General features: G+C 45.8%; 1 protein-coding gene across 4 annotated transcripts in view; it reads right to left on the reverse strand.

The window, feature by feature from the left end:
- GPRIN3 (GPRIN family member 3) overlaps nt 1–23,367 on the reverse strand; it is a 513,767-nt gene that overhangs the window by 412,770 nt on the left and 77,630 nt on the right. For 3 of the 4 annotated variants that reach the window (XM_063917218.1, XM_063917201.1, XM_063917195.1), the window contains exon 3: nt 16,406–16,515. The exons of the other annotated variant lie outside the window; for it this stretch is intronic. The gene's annotated coding sequence lies outside the window, so the exon portion shown is untranslated. The remainder of the gene's footprint in view (nt 1–16,405; nt 16,516–23,367) is intronic. 4 annotated transcript variants of the gene reach the window in all.

Raw genomic sequence — 23,367 nt, forward strand, 5'->3', positions numbered from 1 at the left:
GGAGCAGGGCAGACTCAGGACTATATGACTGTGACAGCCCACTGGGTAGATGTATTGCCTCCCGCAGCAAGAACAGCAGCGGCGGCACCAGTAGCAGCATCTTGCAAACGCCAACTCGTTCCTAGGCAGGCTACGCTTTGTATCACCGCTTTCCAGAAGAGGCACACAGCTGACAACCTCTTACGGAAACTGAGGAAGATTTGTGACATCGGACAACGCCAGCAATATTGTGCGTGCTTTACATCTGGGCAAATTCCAGCACGTCCCATGTTTTGCACATACATTGAATTTGGTGGTGCAGAATTATTTAAAAAACGACAGGGGCGTGCAAGAGATGCTGTCGGTGGCCCGAAGAATTGCGGGCCACTTTCGGCATTCAGCCACCGCATACAGAAGACTGGAGCACCACCAAACAATCCTGAACCTGCCCTGCCATCATCTGAAGCAAGAGGTGGTAACGAGGTGGAATTCAACCCTCTATATGCTTCAGAGGATGGAGGAGCAGCAAAAGGCCATTCAAGCCTATACATCTGGCCACGATATAGGCAAAGGAGGGGGAATGCTCCTGACTCAAGTGCAGTGGAGAATGATTTCAACGTTGTGCAAGGTTCTGCAACCCTTTGAACTTGCCACACGTGAAGTCAGTTCAGACACTGCCAGCCTGAGTCAGGTCATTCCCCTCATCAGGCTTTTGCAGAAGAAGCTGGAGACATTGAAGGAGGAGCTAAAACAGAGCGATTCCGCTAGGCATGTGGGACTTGTGGATGGAGCCCTTAATTCGCTTAACCAGGATTCACCGGTGGTCAATCTGTTGAAATCAGAGCACTACATTTTGGCCACCGTGCTCGATCCTAGATTTAAAACCTACGTTGTATCTCTCTTTCCGGCAGACACAAGTCTGCAGAGGTTCAAAGACCTGCTGGTGAGAAAATTGTCAAGTCAAGCGGAACGTGACCCGTCAACATCTCCTCCTTCACATTCTCCCGCAACTGGGGGTGCGAGGAAAAGGCTAAGAATTCCGAGCCCACCCGCTGGCGGTGATGCAGGGCAGTCTGGAGCGAGTACTGACATCTGGTCCGGACTGAAGGACCTGCCAACGATTACTGACATGTCGTCTACTGTCACTTCATATGATTCTCTCACCATTGGAAGAATGGTGGAGGATTATATGAGTGACCGCATCCAAGTAGGCACGTCAGACAGTCCGTACGTATACTGGCAGGAAAAAGAGGCAATTTGGAGGCCCTTGCACAAACTGGCTTTATTCTACCTAAGTTGCCCTCCCTCCAGTGTGTACTCCGAAAGAGTGTTTAGTGCAGCCGCTCACCTTGTCAGCAATCGGCGTACGAGGTTACTTCCAGAAAATGTGGAGAAGATGATGTTCATCAAAATGAATTATAATCAATTCCTCCGTGGAGACATTTACCAGCAGCAATTGCCTCCACAAAGTACACAGGGACCTGAGATGGTGGATTCCAGTGGGGACGAATTAATAATCTGTGAGGAGGGGGATGTACACAGTGAAAGAAGTGAGGAATCGGAGGATGATGATGAGGTGGACATCTTGCCTCTGTAGAGCCAGTTTGTGCAAGGAGAGATTGATTGCTTCTTTTTTTGGTGGGGGCCCAAACCAACCAGTCATTTCAGTCACAGTCGTGTGGCAGACCCTGTCGCTGAAATGATTGGTTCGTTAAAGTGTGCATGTCCTGTTTATACAACATAAGGGTGGGTGGGAGGGCCCAAGGACAATTCCATCTTGCACCTCTTTTTTCTTTCATTTTTCTTTGCATCATGTGCTGTTTGGGGACAATTTTTTTGAAGTGCCATCCTGCCTGACACTGCAGTGCCACTCCTAGATGGGCCAGGTCTTTGTGTCGGCCACTTGTGTCGCTTAGCTTAGTCACACAGCGACCTTGGTGCGCCTCTTTTTTTCTTTGCATCATGTGCTGTTTGGGGACAATTTTTTTGAAGTGCCATCCTGCCTGACACTGCAGTGCCACTCCTAGATGGGCCAGGTCTTTGTGTCGGCCACTTGTGTCGCTTAGCTTAGCCATCCAGCGACCTCAATGCAAATTTTAGGACTAAAAATAATATTGTGAGGTGTTCAGAATAGACTGGAAATGAGTGGAAATTATGGTTATTGAGGTTAATAATACTATGGGATCAAAATGACCCCCAAATTCTATGATTTAAGCAGTTTTTTAGGGTTTTTTGAAAAAAACACCCGAATCCAAAACAAACCCGAATCCGACAAAAAAATTTCGGTGAGGTTTTGCCAAAACGCGTCCGAATCCAAAACACGGCGGCGGAACCGAATCCAAAACCAAAACACAAAACCCGAAAAATGTCCGGTGCACATCACTACCAAAACTTTTCATTTAAATAAGTTGAAAAAAATATTGTTCTACAATTTATATATTATATAACAGAAAGGATGGAAACTGTGGCACTGAATGGATTTTTATAAATGGAATATAATTTATTAGGTAACACTATTAACAACGTGAATGTTGTGTAATCATATGCAAACAATATTGTATTTTTGCATGCAGGGTAAATACTGGCTGCTTTTGCATGTAGCCCACACATGCTGATAGCTTTATTTATACACCGCAATTTACATCTGAGTTTGGATATGCAACTTCCAAATCTAAATCTCTCTGCACATGTTACATCTGCTTCACCTGCAGTGCAATATGGTTTTACTAAGAAACAAAATGACCTGTTTTTGCTTTACTCCTACATGAGAATCAAGCCTTAAATATCTCTTTGAATAAAACTTCACGTTTTTTTGAGCAGTTTTGTGTCTGTCTTATTTTAGTTTGTCCTATTTCAGTGTTTCCACATGGGAAATCTGTAAGTCCAACAAATTATTACAAGAAGAAGAGGTCATGGTGTCATTTTAGAAAGCTATAACTTTACTATATGGAATGCTTGCAATAGTTTTCTATTTCTGTACTACTGTATGGGGATGATTCTCAATCAGATGCATCTGTGCATCCAGTGGCAGATCCAGAAAACAATGACAGGGGGGCACCATGGCAGGGAAGAGTGGGAGTGCTCCAGAAAAGTGGGTGTGGCCATGTAAAATGGGGCGTGGCCTCAAAGGGAAGCAGCCCTCCATACTCCTTTGTAGTGCGAGGAAGTAGATGGGATGTCTGTGTCCGAGGGGTATTTTATTATATTTTATTATGATGGATGCAGCAAAGGACATGGGCAAATGCATGAATAACTGGTATACATGGGCATCTTAGCATAAGCTAGTAAACTGCTACCACTGTACAGGAGATGCACACAGTGGTGGATTCAGGTGGGTGGGGAGGGGGGGGGGCACGCGCCTTGTTTAGAAGATTTTTATTATTTTTTTTTTTTTTTATTATTATTATTATTATTTATAGTGCACTGTCAGTATCCGCACACTGCACTTAGTGCAGCAGCAACACACTGGCACCAAGGCTGCAGGCTATCAGAGCTTCCCTGGGCTCCCACGGCAGTGTCTGCAGCCTATATATGACGGTTGGGACAGAGTGCGCGGACAGGGGATAGAGCGTAGGGTTGCCACCTCATCCCTTTAATTCTGGACACTTATTAATTACACAGGTTCTGTGGCTGGTTTTAGGTTCAGGTTCACCTGGTTTTAATCAGCCACAGAACCTGTGTAATTAATATGTATCCAGAATTAAAGGAATGAGCTGGCAACCCTAATAAAGAGGGGTGCCGGATCTGCCACTGCCGGGCGCCAGGTCCTGGCACAGTCAGAAAATGACGGAGCAGGCAGCAGGAAAAGCCGAACCTGCCACCGGGAAACAGATCCCTACACAGCACTAGCAGTACAGAGGTGATGGAGTGGGGGATTGAGGACGACAGAGGATGCGGGAAGGGCTGCTCAGGCAGATGCAGTGAGAGCGAGTGCGCGGAGCCAGGCAGATAGCAGCAGGTCAGTGCTCCCATACCAATGTCTGCCCCTTCTTCTGCCCAGTGCTCGCCACCATTGCTGACCCCCATCCCAGTGTCTCCCATCCTGCCAGCCCAGTGTCTCCCTGCCTTACTTCCCCAACCAACCACTGCACCCATCTCACTGGCCTCCCACCTATTAAACCCCAGACATCACCCACTGCCTCTACCTGTCACCCACTGCCTCTTCTTGCCACCCATTGCCTCTCCCTGTCATCTTCTATGTCACCAACTGCCTCTCCCCATCACTCTCTATGTCACCCACTGCCTCTCCCTGGTATCACCCTCTACCTCTCCCTGTCACTCACTACCTCTCCGTCACCTACTGCCTCTCCCTGTCATCTGTCACCCACTGCCTCTCCCAGTCATCCTCTATGTCACCCACTGCCTCTCTATGTCACCCACTGCCTCTCCCCATCAGGGCTGTAGAAAGGATTTCAGGACCCCAGTAATGAAAGGGGTGTGGCCTAACTGTGGAGGTGTGACCACATCCCTTTAAAAAAAAGTGTAAGAAGCACTTTTATGCACCTCTAAGCAGCTTTGACCTGCAGTGGGGGTTACCATGTGCCCCTAAACCAGAGTCAGATCCAGGAAGGGTCTGTGACCAATGTGATTGCTCAACCCCCTTCCAGTCAGAGGAGACTGCTGCAGTCTCCCTGGACCTACAGCAGCCCAGCACACAGCAATGTGTGCTAGGCTGGAGAAAGAAGCTGCAGCTGTTGGCTTACATGTAAGTGGAGGGGGGCACAGAGCCAGGGCCCTGCCAGGTCCCTGCTTGGCCCCTCCAAGAAACCCAGGCCCAGGTAATTAGTAGCCACCCTATCTGCACAAGTGCTCCCCGTCATCCTCTGTGTCACCCACTGGCTCTCCCTGTCACCCATTCCCTGGTGTTACAAATTGTCTCCCCATGTCACCCACTACCTTTAACTGTTTCCAAAAAAAACAATCTGAGATTGAGGTGAGGAGCTGAGCAGTGCTGTATGCCGGAAGAGGGGACAGGAGGGGGAAGAGGAAATGGTGACTCAAAGGCCAAAACCTGGGAAGAAGAGCTTGGATGTGACTGCTGAAGATATTGGGTGTTGATGACTGAGGAGGCAATGGTTGGCATGAGCTGGGGAGTGGGTGAGGAGGCTGGCATAAGGAGAGTGGGTACGGAAGAGTGATGAAAAGGAGGGATTGACTGTTAGATGCAGAATTCCCTGTGAGGCAACGCCCCATGTTGCAAGGCCATACCCACTTTTCTGGAGCACTCCCTCTCATCCCCTGCCATGGTGCCCCCCTGTCATTGTTTTCTAGATCCGACCCTGAATGCACAGATGCATCTAATTATTTATTTATTATTTATTACCAGTTATTTATATAGTGCACACATATTCCGCAGTGCTTTACAGAGAATATTTGGCCATTCACATCAATCCCTGCCCAAGTGGATCTCACAATCTATATTCCCTACCATATTTATATGCACACACATTCATACTAGTGATGAGCGGATTCGGTTTTACTCGGTTTTACTCGGTTCTCAAAACCGAATCTTATTGGCTCACTGATGTCACGTGTTTTGGATAGCCAATTAGATTCGGTTTTGAGAACCGAGTAAAACCGAGTAAAACCGAATCCGCTCATCACTAATTCACACTAGGGTTAATTTTGTACTCCAGTTTCCTCTCACAGTCCAAAAAATATACTGCTGTGTTAATTGGCATCTGAGAAAATTAACCCAAGTATGAATGCGAGATTCATCCACATTTCCTCTTGTGCCCTATGTATCAATGTTAAACAAATGTGCTACTTTTTGCAAATGAGCTGTACCCATAGTCTTTTGTGGGTATGTCAACATTCAGAATGTCAACACCAGAATGTTGACATGGTCTGAAGTTCAATGTGTAAATGTGTCAAAAGGTAATCTGTGGACAATCATAATGTCAACAGTACAGGTGCAGGATTGGGGGAAGATTTAGGTTTAGGCTTAGGGCTCTTACACTAAAAAAAAAAAAAAAAAGTTATGCACATCTTGACATTAAGAACACATCTCACATGTCAACATAATATTCATTCTGAATGTCAAAAACCTCCGACCTAGCCAGCCGAAACCTGCTAATACATATGCAATGTTTGTCTGTGCGTCTTGCAGTGAGTCCTCCATTGTGGAAGGATGTGCCCCTCGGAGTCTCCTGCACAGATACTGCCAAGTACCACTATATCACCACTGCTAGCTATAGAATATACTCCATTGCCACCACTATGTATAAAAATACAGGTGTGTTTCACTCATACATGCCTATTTTGTGTTGCTCCTTTCCAGGAGAAGCCCAGCTGACTGTGAGAGGAACAGTCCAGGCTCTCACATCATTAGGCCCTGTGACAAAAATCTGCAAAGTACGGATCCATGATGGAATGCGGCTAAAATCACACAATTCATTTGAGCCCTGCCCCCTTCATGTGGACTCCTGATTGTGGGTAACATCTCCCCATACTGCCCACTTTACTAGGAAATGAGCTGAAGCCATGCTTGCCAATTCTTCAGGGGTTGTGGGCAGGGACTGGCGACATTTAGCTGGTGTGGGGGGGGGGGGGGGGGTTGCGGGGGTAAATGTGCGCAAGTGGCCCTGGCCTTTCCAGTATATATATACATATATATATATATATATATATATATATATATACAAAACAGCAAAATGACAGCACTCAGTAATAATCAAATAAAATTGACATGGTGGTGCAGGGTCCTGGAAATTGATACAGACACTCACTTTTGCAAAAGAAAAGAAAAAAAGACCAGCACTCACATTTTGATGAAGAAAAGAAAAAAGGGGTTTATTCCTTACAGAAGAAACATCTGGACATGATCCTAGTACTACAGCCCGACGGCCGTTTCAACTCTCCGTGGTTTTCGTCACGTGATGTGCACCGAAAATTTTTCTGGTTTTGTGTTTTGGTTTTGGATTCAGTTCTGCGGCCGTGTTTTGGATTCGGACGCGTTTTGGCAAAACCTCCCTGAAATTTTTTTGTTGGATTCGGGTGTTTTTTTTTACAAAAAACCCTCAAAAACAGCTTAAATCATAGAATTTGGGGGTCATTTTGATCCCATAGTATTATTAACCTCAATAACCATAATTTCCTCTCATTTTCAGTCTATTCTGAACACCTCACACCTCACAATATTATTTTTAGTCCTAAAATTTGCACCGAGGTCGCTGGATGACTAAGCTAAGCAACCCAAGTGGCCGACACAAACACCAGGCCCATCTAGGAGTGGCACTGCAGTGTCAGACAGGATGGCACTTCAAAAAAATAGTCCCCAAACAGCACATGATGCAAAGAAAAAAAGCGGCGCAATGAGGTAGCTGTATGACTAAGCTAAACGACCCAAGTGGCCGACACAAACACCTGGCCCATCTAGGAGTGACACTGCAGTGTCACACAGGATGGCACTTCAAAAAAATAGTCCCCAAACAGCACATGATGCAAAGAAAAAAAGAGGCGCAATGAGGTAGCTGTGTGACTAAGCTAAGCGACCCAAGTGGCCGACACAAACACCTGGCCCATCTAGGAGCGGCACTGCAGTGTCAGACAGGATGGCACTTCAAAAAAATTGTCCCCAAACAGCACATGATGCAAAGAAAAAAAGAGGCGCAATGAGGTAGCTGTGTGACTAAGCTAAGCGACCCAAGTGGCCGACACAAAGACCTGGCCCATCTAGGAGTGACATTGCAGTGTCAGACAGGATGGCAGATTTAAAAAATAGTCCCCAAACAGCACATGATGCAAAGAAAAAAAGAGGTGCACCAAGGTCGCTGGATGGCTAAGCTAAGCGACCCAAGTGGCCGACACAAACACCTGGCCCATCTAGGAGTGGCACTGCAGTGTCAGACAGGATGGCAGATTTAAAAAATAGTCCCCAAACAGCACATGATGCAAAGAAAAAAAGAGGTGCACCAAGGTCGCTGGATGGCTAAGCTAAGCGACACAAGTGGCTGACAAAAACGCCTGGCCCATCTAGGAGTGGCACTGCAGTGTCAGACAGGATGGCACTTCCAAAAATAGTCCCCAAACAGCACATGATGCAAAGAAAAATGAAAGAAAAAAGAGGTGCAAGATGGAATTGCCCTCCCACCCACCCTTATGTTGTATAAACAGGACATGCACACTTTAACAAACCCATCATTTCAGCGACAGGGTCTGCCACACGACTGTGACTGAAATGACTGGTTGGTTTGGGCCCCCACCAAAAAAGAAGCAATCAATTTCTCCTTGCACAAACTGGCTCTACAGAGGCAAGATGTCCACCTCCTCCTCTTTCTCCGATTCCTCACCCTTTTCATTGTGTACATCCCCCTCCTCACAGATTATTAATTCGTCCCCACTGGAATCCACCATCTCAGGTCCCTGTGTACTTTCAGGAGGCAGTTGCTGGTGAATGTCTCCACGGAGGAATTGATTATAATTCATTTTGATGAACATCATCTTCTCCACATTTTCTGGAAGTAACCTCGTACGCCAATTGCTGACAAGGTGAGCGGCTGCACTAAACACTCTTTCGGAGTACACACTGGAGGGGGGGCAATTTAGGTAAAATAAAGCCAGTTTCTGCAAGGGCCTCCAAATTGCCTCTTTTTCCTGCCAGTATACGTATGGACTGTCTGACATGCCTACTTGGATGCGGTCACTCATATAATCCTCCACCATTCTTTCAATGGTGACAGAATCATATGCAGTGACAGTAGACGGCATGTCAGTAATCGTTGGTAGGTCCTTCAGTCCGGACCAGATGTCAGCACTCGCTCCAGACTGCCCTGCATCACCGCCAGCAGGTGGGCTCGGAATTCTTAGCCTTTTCTTCGCACCCCCAGTTGCGGGAGAATGTGAAGGAGGAGCTGTTGACGGGTCACGTTCCGCTTGACTTGACAATTTTCTCACCAGCAGGTCTTTGAACCTCTGCAGACTTGTGTCTGCCGGAAAGAGAGATACAACGTAGGTTTTAAATCTAGGATCGAGCACGGTGGCCAAAATGTAGTGCTCTGATTTCAACAGATTGACCACCCGTGAATCCTGGTTAAGCGAATTAAGGGCTCCATCCACAAGTCCCACATGCCTAGCGGAATCGCTCTGTTTTAGCTCCTCCTTCAATCTCTCCAGCTTCTTCTGCAAAAGCCTGATGAGGGGAATGACCTGACTCCGGCTGGCAGTGTCTGAACTGACTTCACGTGTGGCAAGTTCAAAGGGTTGCAGAACCTTGCACAACGTTAAAATCATTCTCCACTGCGCTTGAGTCAGGTGCATTCCCCCTCCTTTGCCTACATTGTAGGTAGCTGTATAGGCTTGAATGGCCTTTTGCTGCTCCTCCATCCTCTGAAGCATATAGAGGGTTGAATTCCACCTCGTTACCACCTCTTGCTTCAGATGATGGCAGGGCAGGTTCAGGACTGTTTGCTGGTGCTCCAGTCTTCGGCACGCGGTGGCTGAATGCCGAAAGTGGCCCGCAATTCTTCGGGCCACCGACAGCACCTCTTGCACGCCCCTGTCGTTTTTTCAATAATTCTGCACCAACAAAATTCAATGTATGTGCAAAACATGGGACGTGCTGGAATTTGCCCAGATGTAATGCACGCACAATATTGGTGGCGTTGTCCGATGTCACAAATCCCCAGGAGAGTCCAATTGGGGTAAGCCATTCTGCGATGATGTTCCTCAGTTTCCGTAAGAGGTTGTCAGCTGTGTGCCTCTTCTGGAAAGTGGTGATAAAAAGCTTAGCCTGCCTAGGAACGAGTTGGCGTTTGCAAAATGCTGCTACTGGTGCCGCCGCTGCTGTTCTTGCTGCGGTAGGCAATACATCTACCCAGTGGGCTGTCAGTCATATAGTCCTGAGTCTGCCCTGCTCCACTTGTCCACATGTGCGTGGTTAAGTGGACATTGGGTACAACTGCATTTTTTAGGACACTGGTGACTCTTTTTTTGACGTCTGTGTACATTTTCGGTATAGCCTGCCTAGAGAAATGGAACCTAGATGTCATTTGGTACCGGGGACACAGTACCTCAAGCAATTCTCTAGTTCCCTGTGAATTAACGGTGGATACCGGAAACACGTTTCTCACCACCCAGGCTGCCAAGGCCTGAGTTATCCGCTTTGCAGCAGGATGACTGCTGCGATATTTCATCTTCCTCGCAAAGGACTGTTGGACAGTCAATTGCTTACTGGAAGTAGTACAAGTGGTCTTCCGACTTCCCCTCTGGGATGACGATCGACTCCCAGCAGCAACAACAGCAGCGCCAGCAGCAGTAGGCGTTACACTCAAGGATCCATCGGAGGAATCCCAGGCAGGAGAGGACTCGTCAGACTTGACAGTGACATGGCCTGCAGGACTATTGGCTTTCCTGTCTAAGGAGGAAATTGACACTGAGGGAGTTGGTGGTGTGGTTTGCAGGAGCTTGGTTACAAGAAGAAGGGATTTAGTGGTCAGTGGACTGCTTCCGCTGTCACCCAAAGTTTTTGAACTTGTCACTGACTTCTGATGAATGCGGTCCAGGTGACGTATAAGGGAGGATGTTCCTAGGTGGTTAACGTCCTTACCCCTACTTATTACAGCTTGACAAAGGCAACACACGGCTTGACACCAGTTGTCCGCATTTCTGTTTAAATAATTCCACACCGAAGAGGTAATTTTTTTTGTATTTTGACCAGGCATGTCAATGGCCATATTCGTCCCACGGACAACAGGTGTCTCCCCAGGTGCCTGACTTAAACAAACCACCTCACCATCAGAATCCTCCTTGTCAATTTCCTCCCCAGCGCCAGCAACACCCATATCCTCATCCTGGTGTACTTCAACAGTGACATCTTCAATTTGACTATCAGGAACTGGACTGCGGGTGCTCCTTCCAGCAGTTGCAGGGGGGCGTGCAAATGGTGGAAGGCGCCACCTCTTCCCGTCCAGTGTTGGGAAGGTCAGGCATCGCAACCAACACAATTGGACTCTCCTTGGGGATTTGTGATTTAGAAGAACGCACAGTTCTTTGCTGTGCTTTTGCCATCTTATCTCTTTTAAGTTTTCTAGCAGGAGGATGAGTGCTTCCATCCTCATGTGAAGCTGAACCACTAGCAATGAACATAGGCCAGGCCCTCAGCCGTTCCTTGCCACTCTGTGTCGTAAATGGCACATTGGCAAGTTTACGCTTCTCCTCAGACGATTTTGATTTAGATTTTTGGGTCATTTTACTGAGCTTTATTTCTTTGGATTTTACATGCTCTCTACTATGACATTGGGCATCGGCCTTGGCAGACGACGTTGATGGCATTTCATCGTCTCGGCCATGACTAGTGGTAGCAGCTTCAGCACGAGGTGGAAGTGGATCTTGATCTTTCCCTATTTTACCCTCCACATTTTTGCTCTCCATTTTTTAATGTGTGGAATTATATGCCAGTAATATATCAATAGCAATGGCCTACTGTACCGTACTGCTATATATTATATACTGGTGGTCAGCAAAATTATGCACTGTCCTCCTACTACTGCGCACAACAACTAAAATGCACCACAGGTATAGATGGATAGTATACTGGACGACACAGAGGTAGGTAGAGCAGTGGACTACTGTATCGTACTGCTATATATTATATACTGGTGGTCAGCAAACTGTGCAAAACTGGAATGCACCACAGGTATGGATGGATAGTATACTTGACGACACAGAGGTAGGTAGAGCAGTGGCCTTCTGTACCGTACTGCTATATATTATGTACTGGTGGTCAGCAAACTGTGCAAAACTGAAATGCACCACAGGTATGGATGGATGAATAGTATACTTGACGACACAGAGGTAGGTAGAGCAGTGGCCTACTGTACCGTACTGCTATATATTATATACTGGTGGTCAGCAAACTGTGCAAAACTGAAATGCACCACAGGTATGGATGGATAGTATACTTGACGACACAGAGGTAGGTAGAGCAGTGGCCTACTGTACCGTACTGCTATATATTATATACTGGTGGTCATCAAACTGTGCAAAACGGAAATGCACCACAGGTATGGATGGATAGTATACTTGACGACACAGAGGTAGGTAGAGCAGTAGCCTACTGTACCGTACTGCTATATATTATTTACTGGTGGTCAGCAAACTGTGCAAAACTGAAATGCACCACAGGTATGGATGGATAGTATACTTGACGACACAGAGGTAGGTAGAGCAGTGGCCTACTGTACCGTACTGCTATATATTATATACTGGTGGTCAGCAAACTGTGCAAAACTGAAATGCACCACAGGTATGGATGAATAGTATACTTGACGACACAGAGGTAGGTAGAGCAGTGGCCTTCTGTACTGTACTGCTATATATTATATACTGGTGGTCAGCAAACTGTGCAAAACTGGAATGCACCACAGGTATGGATGGATAGTATACTTGGCGACACAGAGGTAGGTAGAGCAGTGGCCTACTGTACCGTACTGCTATATATTATATACTGGTGGTCAGCAAACTGTGCAAAACTGAAATGCACCACAGGTATGGATGGGATAGTATACTTGACGACACAGAGGTAGAGAAGTGGACTACTGTACCGTACTGCTATATATATAGTTATACTGGTGGTCAGCAAAATTCTGCACTGTCCTCCTACTATATACTACAATGCAGCACAGATATGGAATGTTTTTCAGGCAGAGAACGTATAATACTGGTGGTCACTGGTCAGCAAAACTCTGCACTGTCCTCCTACTATATAATACTGCTGGTCCCCAGTCTCCACAATAAAGCAATTAGCACACTGAGCACAGATATTTGCAGCACACTGAGCACAGATATGGAGCGTTTTTCAGGCAGAGAACGTAGATATTTGCACTAGCAGCACACTGAGCACAGATATTTGCAGCACACTGAGCACAGATATTTGCAGCCCACTGAACATAGAAACTGAGAGGACGCCTGCCACGTCCTCTCACGATCATCTCCAATGCACGAGTGAAAAATGGCAGCGACGCGCGGCTCCTTATATAGAATACGAATATCGCGAGAATCCGGGATGTTCGGGCGTGCTCGGGTTAACCGAGCAAGGCGGGAGGATACCAGTCTGCTCGGACCCGTGCAAAAAAGGGTGAAGTTCGTGGGGGTGGGGGGGTTCGGATCCCGAGGATCCGAACCCGCTCATCACTAATATATATATATATATATATATATGTACATTTGTTTTTTAGCCCCGTGTTCCCTTTCCCGTATATATATATATATATATAGTATAGAGAGAGAGAGAGAGAGAGAGAGAGAGAGAGAGAGAGAGAGAGGATCCCAAACCATCCGCACACACATGGGCTCAATAAGCGGTGTGCCTGGTACATATAATAATAATTGTTATAGGACCAGCTGGCAACTTTTAGCCAGGGGGGTAAATGCACGCAAGTGGCCCCGGCCTTTCCATTATATACAGTATATATATATATATATATATATATATATATATATATATTTGTTTTTTAACCCCGTATTCCCTTTCCCATATATGTGTATATATATATATATATATATATATATATATATACACACACACACACACACACACGCACGCACGCACGCACGCACGCACGCACACACACAGAGAGGATCCCAAACTATCCACTCACACATAGGCTCAATAAGTGGAGTGCCTGGTACATATAATAATTGTTATAGAACCAGCACTACCAATATATGCAAAAATTCTTTATCAAAAAGAGATAGACATCAAAATAACATGATACAAAAAGTATATACATGCAGGTAGCCAGAGTCATGAAAAATGATTGCAAATAGCCATAAGAAAATCATAGTGACTTAGATGCCAATAATGGGTGGCCAATTCATACCAGTATCCGCATGTCTCCAGCGTGTAGTTCAATTACACATTGTATTATCATTTTGTGTACTCCACTTACATATTTTGTTAACCACCACGTATATAATTTGTGCGCATCACCCCCACCACCCCTTATTTACTTATGCCTATCACCTCCCATACCGCAGCACCCACACCACACACAAACCCCTTATATACATGATGCCCAGGGCCGGTGCAAGGTCTCTCTGCACCCTAAGCAAAGTTTCAGCCTAGCGCCCCCAAATCTACAACTATCCAGGCATGTACTGTCTGTGGTCCGGCAGAAACCCCCATGGGTTACTCACCTTATGTTGTTTTCCCTCATCATTGGCATGGTTCCTCTTACAGGCAGCAGCAGCATTACAGTGACACTGCGGGTGCTGACATGTAGTCAGGTGCTGTTTGCTGCTGGAGAGCCGGGATCCAGGGCCAGGCGCAGGTGCATCAGGGCTATGAAGAGCAACCATGGGGGCGCCCCTCGGGAGCCATAGTTACATCTGCCTCCTATGTGCCTTCACATGACTGGATGATAAATGTGTCGGCACGGAGGAAGCGCTGAGGCATTATGCAGCACAACCTCATAGCGGCAGCTGTACCTGATTACACCTGCCGCCAGCACAGTGTAAAAGGAGGATGTCTCGTACAGAGACATCCTTCAATTTATTGCTTGATGAATTCAGTGGTGCCCTCCAAGGGCTGGCGCCCTTAGGCAGCTGCCTAATGGAAGAGCCGGCCCTGCCACAGTCACACACAAACCCCTTAAATATACAATGTCTGCCACTCCCCACACCCCAAACACACAAACACCTTATATACATTAGTGCCCGTCACCCGCACTCTTATACTTTAAGGTCATGATGCCAGTACCATGCACTTGTAGCCTACTTTTTTGGGCTCCCAGGATGTACAGTAATGTTCTATGGCAGGTAGGAAAGAGCAGAAAAATTTGGTTTGTTGCAATGGGCTGCAGCTGGGTATGGCAGGCTGGGGGCAGTGAACACATGTTCCCGGCTGCGGAGCGCATTCACTCTGTCTACAGCTGCTGCGGGCATGAGAAGGGAGGATAAGGTGCTCTAGTGCTGCACGCGGAGAAGGGAGAGGAACATGCTGCTAGTGCTGCTTGCCTGGCCAGTATAGACCTCATGCCAAAGCTGCAGTCCTCTGCAGGGGCGGATCCAGAACAAAATGACAGGGGGGGCACCATTACAAGGAAAGAGGGGGTTGGGGTATTCTTTTATGTGTGCCAAAGGCACGCGCGCTCCTGGAAAAGTGGGTGTGGATCCGCAACAAGGGTCATGGCCTCAAAAGCAATGCCCTCATTTTCATCACACTTTCTAACCATTCCTCATCCATTCCAATGCTCATGCCTACCTTTTCCTCCTCAGTCCTCACCCAGCCCCTCACCAGTCACAGCCAGGCTCCCCTTCCCAGCCTCTAGACTCCGAGTAACCGTCCTTTCTTCCACCTCCTGACCCCTTTTCCCGCATCCACCACTGCTCAGCTCCTAACCTCAATCTCAGACTGCTTTTCTGTATATACGGAGAGGCAGTGGGCGACTTAGAGTATGATGGAGAGAGGCAGTGGGTGACAAGAAGAGGGTGGCAGAAGAGAAAGGTGACAGGTAGAAATAGTGGGAGATGGAGAGGCAGCGGATGATAGGAAAGGGTGACGGCAAAAGACAGTGGGTGACAGGGAGGTGACGGGGAGAGGCAGTAAGTGACAGGGAGAGAGTGACAGGGAAAGGCAGTGAGTACCAAGGTAAAGCAGAGGGTGACGGGGAGAGGGTGATGCCTTGCAGAGTCAGAGGATGACCGGAGAGGCTGACAGGATTATAGTGACTCAGGGGAGAAGCAGAGGGTGAGGGTATGGGGAGAGACAGTGAGAGACATAGAGGCAGTGGGTGACAGGGAGAGGCAGTGGATAGATAAGAACCCCTTGGTCCATCTATTCTGTCTTTGTACATGCACTATTATACACTAGAGTTCATGTTTGTCACGAGCCAATTTATTAACCAGTATATTTTTGGATTGTGGGAGAAAAACGGAGTTCCCGGAGGATACACATGCAAGTACGGGAGAATATACAAGCTCCACACAGGGAATGGAACCCAAGTGCTCAGAGGCAGTAATGCTAACCACTACACCATCTGTACTGCCCGATGCAGCGAGCACATTACTATCCCCAGTACGTTGCCCCTCCCCCTTCAAGGAGTGCAGCAAGCACATACCCCTCACTAGTAGACCAGTAAGTATGTCCGCACCCAGAGCAGCACAGTGAGCACATACCCCCAAACCAGTAAAGGAGGGATTGTGCCCCCTTTCAGGTGCTGGAGCTAAAAAATATTAAAATATAATTACATTATATATATATATATATATATATATATATATATATCTAGTTCAAAATGTGGCACTCTCCTAATACCAATAAACAGCGGCGCCGGGTGCCCTCATAGATAATATGTAAAATGTTCCAGGGATGCGGCACTCACGGCTAATGTAACCAGACAACCAGACCTTAAGGTGATCTCAACGTTTCAATTTCTATTTGAAATTTTCATCAGAAAATAAACAAAAGTAACCATAAAAATCTTACCTTATATCCCAAACACCCTGTGCAAAAAGTCCACGTCCAGACTCTCGACGCTGGCGTCCGTACTGTGCCCCGTCGCGCCTATGTGACGTCAGCATACCGGAGTCTGGTTGCTAAGTGATTAGAAATAAACAGAAAAAGGAAGAAAAACACTATTATGCATATTGAGCTCCATAGTTCCTAGCAGACACTAGATAGTAATCCTAACCTATAATAAGCAGATATTACAGAACATGAATGCTGGATATTTATATGAATACGTTCAAATTCAGTTGTTCATTTAATTTGTGCAGGTGCATGGTATTGAGATTGTAAATCCAACTAGCTTCTTTCTGTAAGAGCAGTTTTGCTCTGTCACCTCCTCGTACCTGTTCAGGGACCCCATCGATCATTTTGTAGCGAAGTGTGGACAAGCCTTGCATATGGTTCCTGCGGTGCAGGGCCATTCTTTCTTTAAATATCCTGACTGTTTTGCCCACATATACCAGGCCACATGGGCACCTGATACAACAGACAATGTGGGTACAGCTGCATGTAAAGACCTGTTTGATTTTTAACAGTTTGCCAGTATGCGGGTGGGAAAAGTATTGCCCTGTTCAAAGTACCCACAAATTATGCACCCCAGACACTTGTAGTTCCCTGTTTTTTTTGTAAGAAAATGTGGCTGCTTTTGATCCAAAGAGCCCGTGACATCCGTTTTAACCACACTGTCCTTGATGTTTCTGCCACGTCTATAACAGGGTACCAATCTACTATTTTTTTAATAGCGGGTGTTTGGGATATAAGGTAAGATTTTTATGGTCACTTTTGTTTATCTCCTGATGAAAATTTCAAATAGAAATCGAAATGTTGAGATCACCTTAAGGTCTGGTTGTCTGGTTACATTAGCCGTGAGTGCCGCATCCCTGGAACATTTTCTATCTATATCTATCTATCTATCTATCTATCTATCTATCTATCTATCTATCTATCTATCTATCTATCTATCTATCTATATATGTATTTATATATATATATTGTCAAAGTCAGAAAAATGTTTCTATGCACGTTGCCATATTTGCACCGCACACTGGTCTGCGCTGCGCATGCGTACGCTCTCCCGTGAAGGCGCATACCCGCAATAGCGTGCACCCGCGGGCGCACGGTATGCGTATTTACGGTAGAGTTTATGTAATCGTAGCGTGCGACTCATTCGTTACATATTTTCACAATTAATGTAGTTTATAGATCATGATCCCTTTGATAGTTTCTGAAAGTTTGGTTAATATAGAAAGTCCCGGAATGGAGGAATTCCTCTTTGTATTGTACGAAGGGTCTGACAAGAGTCATACAGCAGTGTTTGGTACCCATCGGAAGAGTATTTAATTAGCAATATTCCGGTGTTGGTTTGGAGCGTATAAATCGCTCGTGCGGATAGTTATGGACATAAGAAGTTTATGTCCATTTCTATTATTTACTCATACTCAGGTATGCGGCGGGAAACCCAGTTTCCCACCCACCTGAGCTGTTGGAAATCGTCACAGCCCACCTGTATGAATCAACCTATGACCTTTTGTTATGATGCAGGGCCGAATTCCTTCGTCCAATGGACAATGGGATTGTAGGGACTATGAGATTGCATTGTGTGTGGGGCATAAATAGGCAGGCCGACCATATCCAACTTCACTCTCATCAACGGTTTTCTGCTGATAATCGGGAGCTGGATATCGAGGCGCATGCGATCATACCCTTTGTGCGTAAGTTTCTCTCCGTAATCATATTGTCTTACTGTGAGCCAATCTCTCTCTCTCCGTCTCTCTCTCTCTCTCTCTCTCTCTCTTCTCTTTCTCTCGTATCTCCCATTGACTAGTATTGTATAGTATTAGATCAGCATAGTATTGTAGTGTATTTCTTGTATAGTTATTTGGTTAGGAAGTCTCTGTAATATTGTAGTGTATCATTTGTACTGTGATTCTTTTTGCAAGTATAATAGTTATAATACAGATAATAGGCTTTGGACCCTAAACAGGTATCTGTGTATTTTCTCATAGTGTTGTGTTCACTTGAGCGTCGGTGACGCTCAAGCAGCTTTGTAGTTAGTCAGGTTACACAAGGTTGCACTTACACCCTGTATTCACATTAAGGTATTCTGTGTATTTCATTGATAAAAGGTTTAGTCATAAAGGTATAGCGTTGTGAGCGTCTGCGCCGCTGGTGATCTCCTCGTGGTCTCGAGCGTCCGCTACGCCGTAGCGAATCATTACTCTAATCATAGCCAATAACGTGCTGTCCTGTGATCTCTGGGCCGTGAGCGAACGTGACGCTTGAGCGTCTCGCCTACGGCTGAGCGATCGTTACGCAACTAGCGTACCCTTACGGTACTTCTTAAGTAAACAGCGTACTGTGTTCTTAGACTTCATTAAGGGTTGTTTATACGACAAAAGAATTTAGCATTGTCAATTGGGGACTCGTCCTGTCCTTCTCATATCTGCACTAGGTAGATCAGCAGACATTATCCCCCAGCAAAGGGTGGGAGGTTGTCTCGCAGTGCTGACGGGATAAGCGTCTGCTTCGCTTAGATAAAGAGTGCTGAAGGAATCCGGGAACCGGAAGTAAGAACAAAACGCTTGTGTCTTTTAAAACTGTATTTCTCTTCTGTCTTGCGTATACACGCACGCATACATATATATCTGCATTTCTTTTTCAAATTTCGTATATCACTATTCCTGTTTGCCAATTTTTATAGTTGATAGAAAGTGCTAAAAGAGATTTGCTGTTATTTCATAGTAGAGGTAATAGTTAAAATATAGACCAACACACGGCTTGTCTGGGAGATAAGGCAGTCAGTGTGGTGTGCGGTAGATGATCAGGGATCATCTACATTGATAAAGGTAGAAATTGTGTTACGGTGGATCTTTGTTTTGCGTACACGTGTCTCTAACAAAGACTAGCGTACGCAATCCAGAGGCAGACGCACGCAGCGTACATTACGCAACGTAGCGTCCGGTTACGCCCACGTAGCTCAAGTCACGAAAAGTTGGATTTTAGCGCAAAGCGATAAATAACGCACAGCGGTAGATAACGCAACGCGGTAAATAACGCAAATCTATTTTTGGAAAAATCTGAAATTTAGTTTAACAGATCCTGCTCCTAATTGGTAACACAGCTGGGCTGAAGACAATTTCTGCGCAGAAATAGATATAGAAACAAAGTGTACATGTGTTGAGTGAGTGTGTTTTTATCACATAAGTTTATATAACTTAGAGGTTGAACCAAAAGGAAAGTCGGGTACTCGTCAAGGAACATACGTGTAAGTGACATATACGGTGGCTAGGGAGGCATCCCTGGTTAAATAATATTTGAGCATTAGAGTATAGGAGGTCATAAGGTAACAGACCAGGAGGTCATAAGGTAACAGACCAGGAGGTCATAAGGTAACAGGTAAAATAGACAAAGAGGTCCGCTATAAAGGTACAAGAGGCACAACGCCAGGGGTGTTGGTGCAGAACCCATATAGGCCATACAAGCTCATGCTGAAGGAATTCGCAGCCGAAATTTTCGATTCCATTGATCTTTCAGTACAATAACAAGTAGTGCTTATGTACTGAACGATTGTACCGCACGTAATTGTGTGCAGTAGTTAGTAATCTGACCTAATACCATTAGAGTAAAGTGGTCACAAACGCTATTTGTACATTCTGACGTGATTTGTGTAATTTTTTATTTTTGGAAGGGAAGTTCGCTGGTCACTCAGGAACTATCTAACAACCCCACCTTTACTGGAAAGAGTAAGTGTCCTGCGGGTAACCCTCATATGTTCCAGTAAACAGAAGGTTCCATAGGGGCCCTGTATCGAGTACGCCAGCACCATATCGGTGTGATCAGGTCGTATTGGTCGAGGTGGGCGAGTGAGTGGGGTACTCGGTAAACCGCCACCGCCGGCCTATTGTGAATAATTTGGTTTGCTGTAAGGGTTCGCTGAAGACCGTGATATAAAGATCACAGGAGTAGTAAGCAACACCTGCAGATTATGGGGGCCAATTGTTCAGGTAGGGGGCGATCAACCTCGGTTCGGGTTGATTCAGAGAACCGACCAGTTGGGTCGGCAAGGTACATCATGTGTGAAAAATACGGAAGTCACACAGAATCTTTATGTGATGAATGGGAGAGAATGACTGTACAAGACAGGGAGAAATTCCCAAGAATAGGTAGCTTCAGTCCAGAAGTGTTACAAAATTTAAGGAGGAGGATATGTCTCATAAAATCAACAAAGAGACGAATTCAGCATCATGATTATTTACAGTTGTGGCAGCAGGAAGGTGAGATACAGAGAGGTTTGGCTCTGGCGGCGGGATCTGGGGCAGTCAGGAAGCTGATAGCCACAGCCCCTCCTCCACCATACATTGCAGGAGAGAAGTTGATTGCGGAGAGAAACGCACTGGGTTGTAAAACACAAACTCTTAGTAACCCTGTAAATGTCAATGATGTTAACCAAGTAACCCAGGCAATTATTAACCCGTGCAAGTTGTACCCTGTTTTGAACTTTCCTCAGGAGTGTGATCAAGAAGACGATTCGACAACAATTTCAGCGCTCTCTCTAGCGGCCACCATATCAGAAACCACAGTAGGAACTGCACCTCTCACGAGATTAGTGAAGGCCCCTAGCGGAGGGATAGGTGAGGTCGTGTCAACGGGTAAGTATGGCACCATGCATTACACTGAAACAATTTCACCACAAGCTGTAGAATCTACACAGAATGAAGTTGTTAGAGTTAATCCAGTTAAGGTGATAGTAGTTCCCAATGGGAAAACAGATGCATCAGGAGCCACACCCGTTAGGAACATTGCCATGTATTGCCCGTTTACTAGAATGGAATTGAGGACTATAGTGTCTGAATTCCCAGACCCCAGAAAAGATTTAGTGGCAAGCCAAAAATACATCAGGGATCTAGGAAACACTTTAGAGCCCAATAATAAGGATTGGCAGATAGTGCTAAGAGCTTGCTTACCTTCCAATGTCGACTCAGTTCAATTCTTGACTGATTGTGGACTAGATAAAGATGTACCGCTTACAGATGTGTACGACAAGGATAATGTAAAAAGGATAAATTTGCAGCTAAAAGAGTATTTCCCAGCCGTTGCTAAATGGAATAAAATATTTTCCATTAAGCAAAAGGAGTCCGAAACGGCAACAGAATATTTTCACCGGGCACTATTAGAAATGGCAAAATACACTGGTATAGAAGACATTAGGACCAACCCAAACCATCAAGAAGTAGCAGTATCTGTACTGATGGATGGTTTAAAGGAAACATTAAAAGCTAGGGTACAGACCACGCAACCATGTTGGCGAGGTCTGTCGGTGTCCACTTTGAGAGAGGCTGCTATTGATCACGACAGAAACATCACCAGGCACAGAGAGTCGCAAAGTGATAAGTTGATGTCAGTAAGTATACAGGCGCTGACCACAAAGCAGCCTGCGTATGTACCATCGAATCCTGTAAGTAAGTCAACTGTAATAACTTGTTATTCCTGTAACAGACCGGGACACTATGCACGAGAATGTAGAGTAAGAAATGTACCAAAATCTTTTCAACCCCCTAGACAACGACACGACACACGACATTGGGAGCAGGGTCCACAGAGGCGGAGTTTTGAGCCACATACAGGGGAAACAAAAAGATATCCCCCGAACAGAGACTGGCATGCCTCTGGTAGTTCCCAGCTAACTCCCTCACAAGTAGTCGCTGCCAGCGGGGTACAGGCAGGTCACCATACCCAATAGGGGTGTGGCCATACCTGTAATCTGCAGCCAGTTAAGTTGATTGCCAGTCTTGGAAGCGAACCAGAGATTGCAATCAATGTAGCTGGTAAAACTTTAAACTTTCTTGTAGACACAGGGGCGGCCAAGTCAGTGATAAATTCGACAGTGGGCATGAGAACCACTGGTAGGACAATTCCAGCCATGGGAGTAACAGGAGTAGTCCAGCACTACCCTGTTAGCAAACCAGCCGAGATTACAATAGGGCCTTTGCATACCAAGCATTCCTTTTTGCTGGCTGCATCTGCACCAACTAATCTCCTGGGTAGAGACTTACTATGTAAAATGGGTTGCGTCATTTATTGTACGCCTGAAGGTGTATTCTTGGACATTCCTGAGAATCACGCTCAGGAAGTACGAGACATGTTAGACTCCCCATCAAAATTAATGTCACATTCCATTATGACAAATAGGAATCCATCCCAAGTAGAAGAGATGACATCTCAGATACCAGAGTCACTTTGGACAAAAGATGGACAGGACACTGGATTAATGGCAAATGTAGCTCCAGTAGTTGTACAAGTAAAAGATGGTAGGATAGCTCCAAAAATCCCACAGTATCCTCTGAAGCCAGAGGTGGAGTTAGGAGTTTTCCCAGTAATAGAACGCTTGCTGCAACAGGGCATTCTGGTAAGAACGTCCAGCACAGCCAATAGTCCCATCTTCCCTGTTAAAAAGAGTGGGGGGAGGGGTTACAGACTAGTGCAGGATCTAAGGGGGATTAACAAAATAGTTGAGAGTCAGTTCCCCGTAGTGCCTAATCCAGCTGTCATCCTAATGCAAATTCCTCCCACTGCCAAATTTTTCACTGTTATTGACCTCTGCTCCGCTTTCTTTTCGGTACCTCTGCACCCTGACAGCCAATATTTGTTTGCTTTTACATACAGAGGAGTCCAATACACATGGACTCGGTTACCCCAAGGTTTCATAGATAGTCCAAGTATATTTTCTCAGGCTTTGCATGATTGTTTACAGTCTTTCCAACCAGAGAGTGGATCAGTATTGATACAGTACGTGGACGATTTACTGCTGTGTTCAGATTCACTGGAAGCCTCTCTGAAGGATACGAAACAACTCCTGTTTCATCTTTCAGACACAGGTCACAAGGTTTCCAAAGACAAGTTACAATTATGCGAAACTAAGGTAAAATATTTGGGACACTGTC

Source organism: Pseudophryne corroboree, chromosome 1, assembly GCF_028390025.1.
Source record: "Pseudophryne corroboree isolate aPseCor3 chromosome 1, aPseCor3.hap2, whole genome shotgun sequence".
Classification (NCBI taxonomy): domain Eukaryota; kingdom Metazoa; phylum Chordata; class Amphibia; order Anura; family Myobatrachidae; genus Pseudophryne; species Pseudophryne corroboree.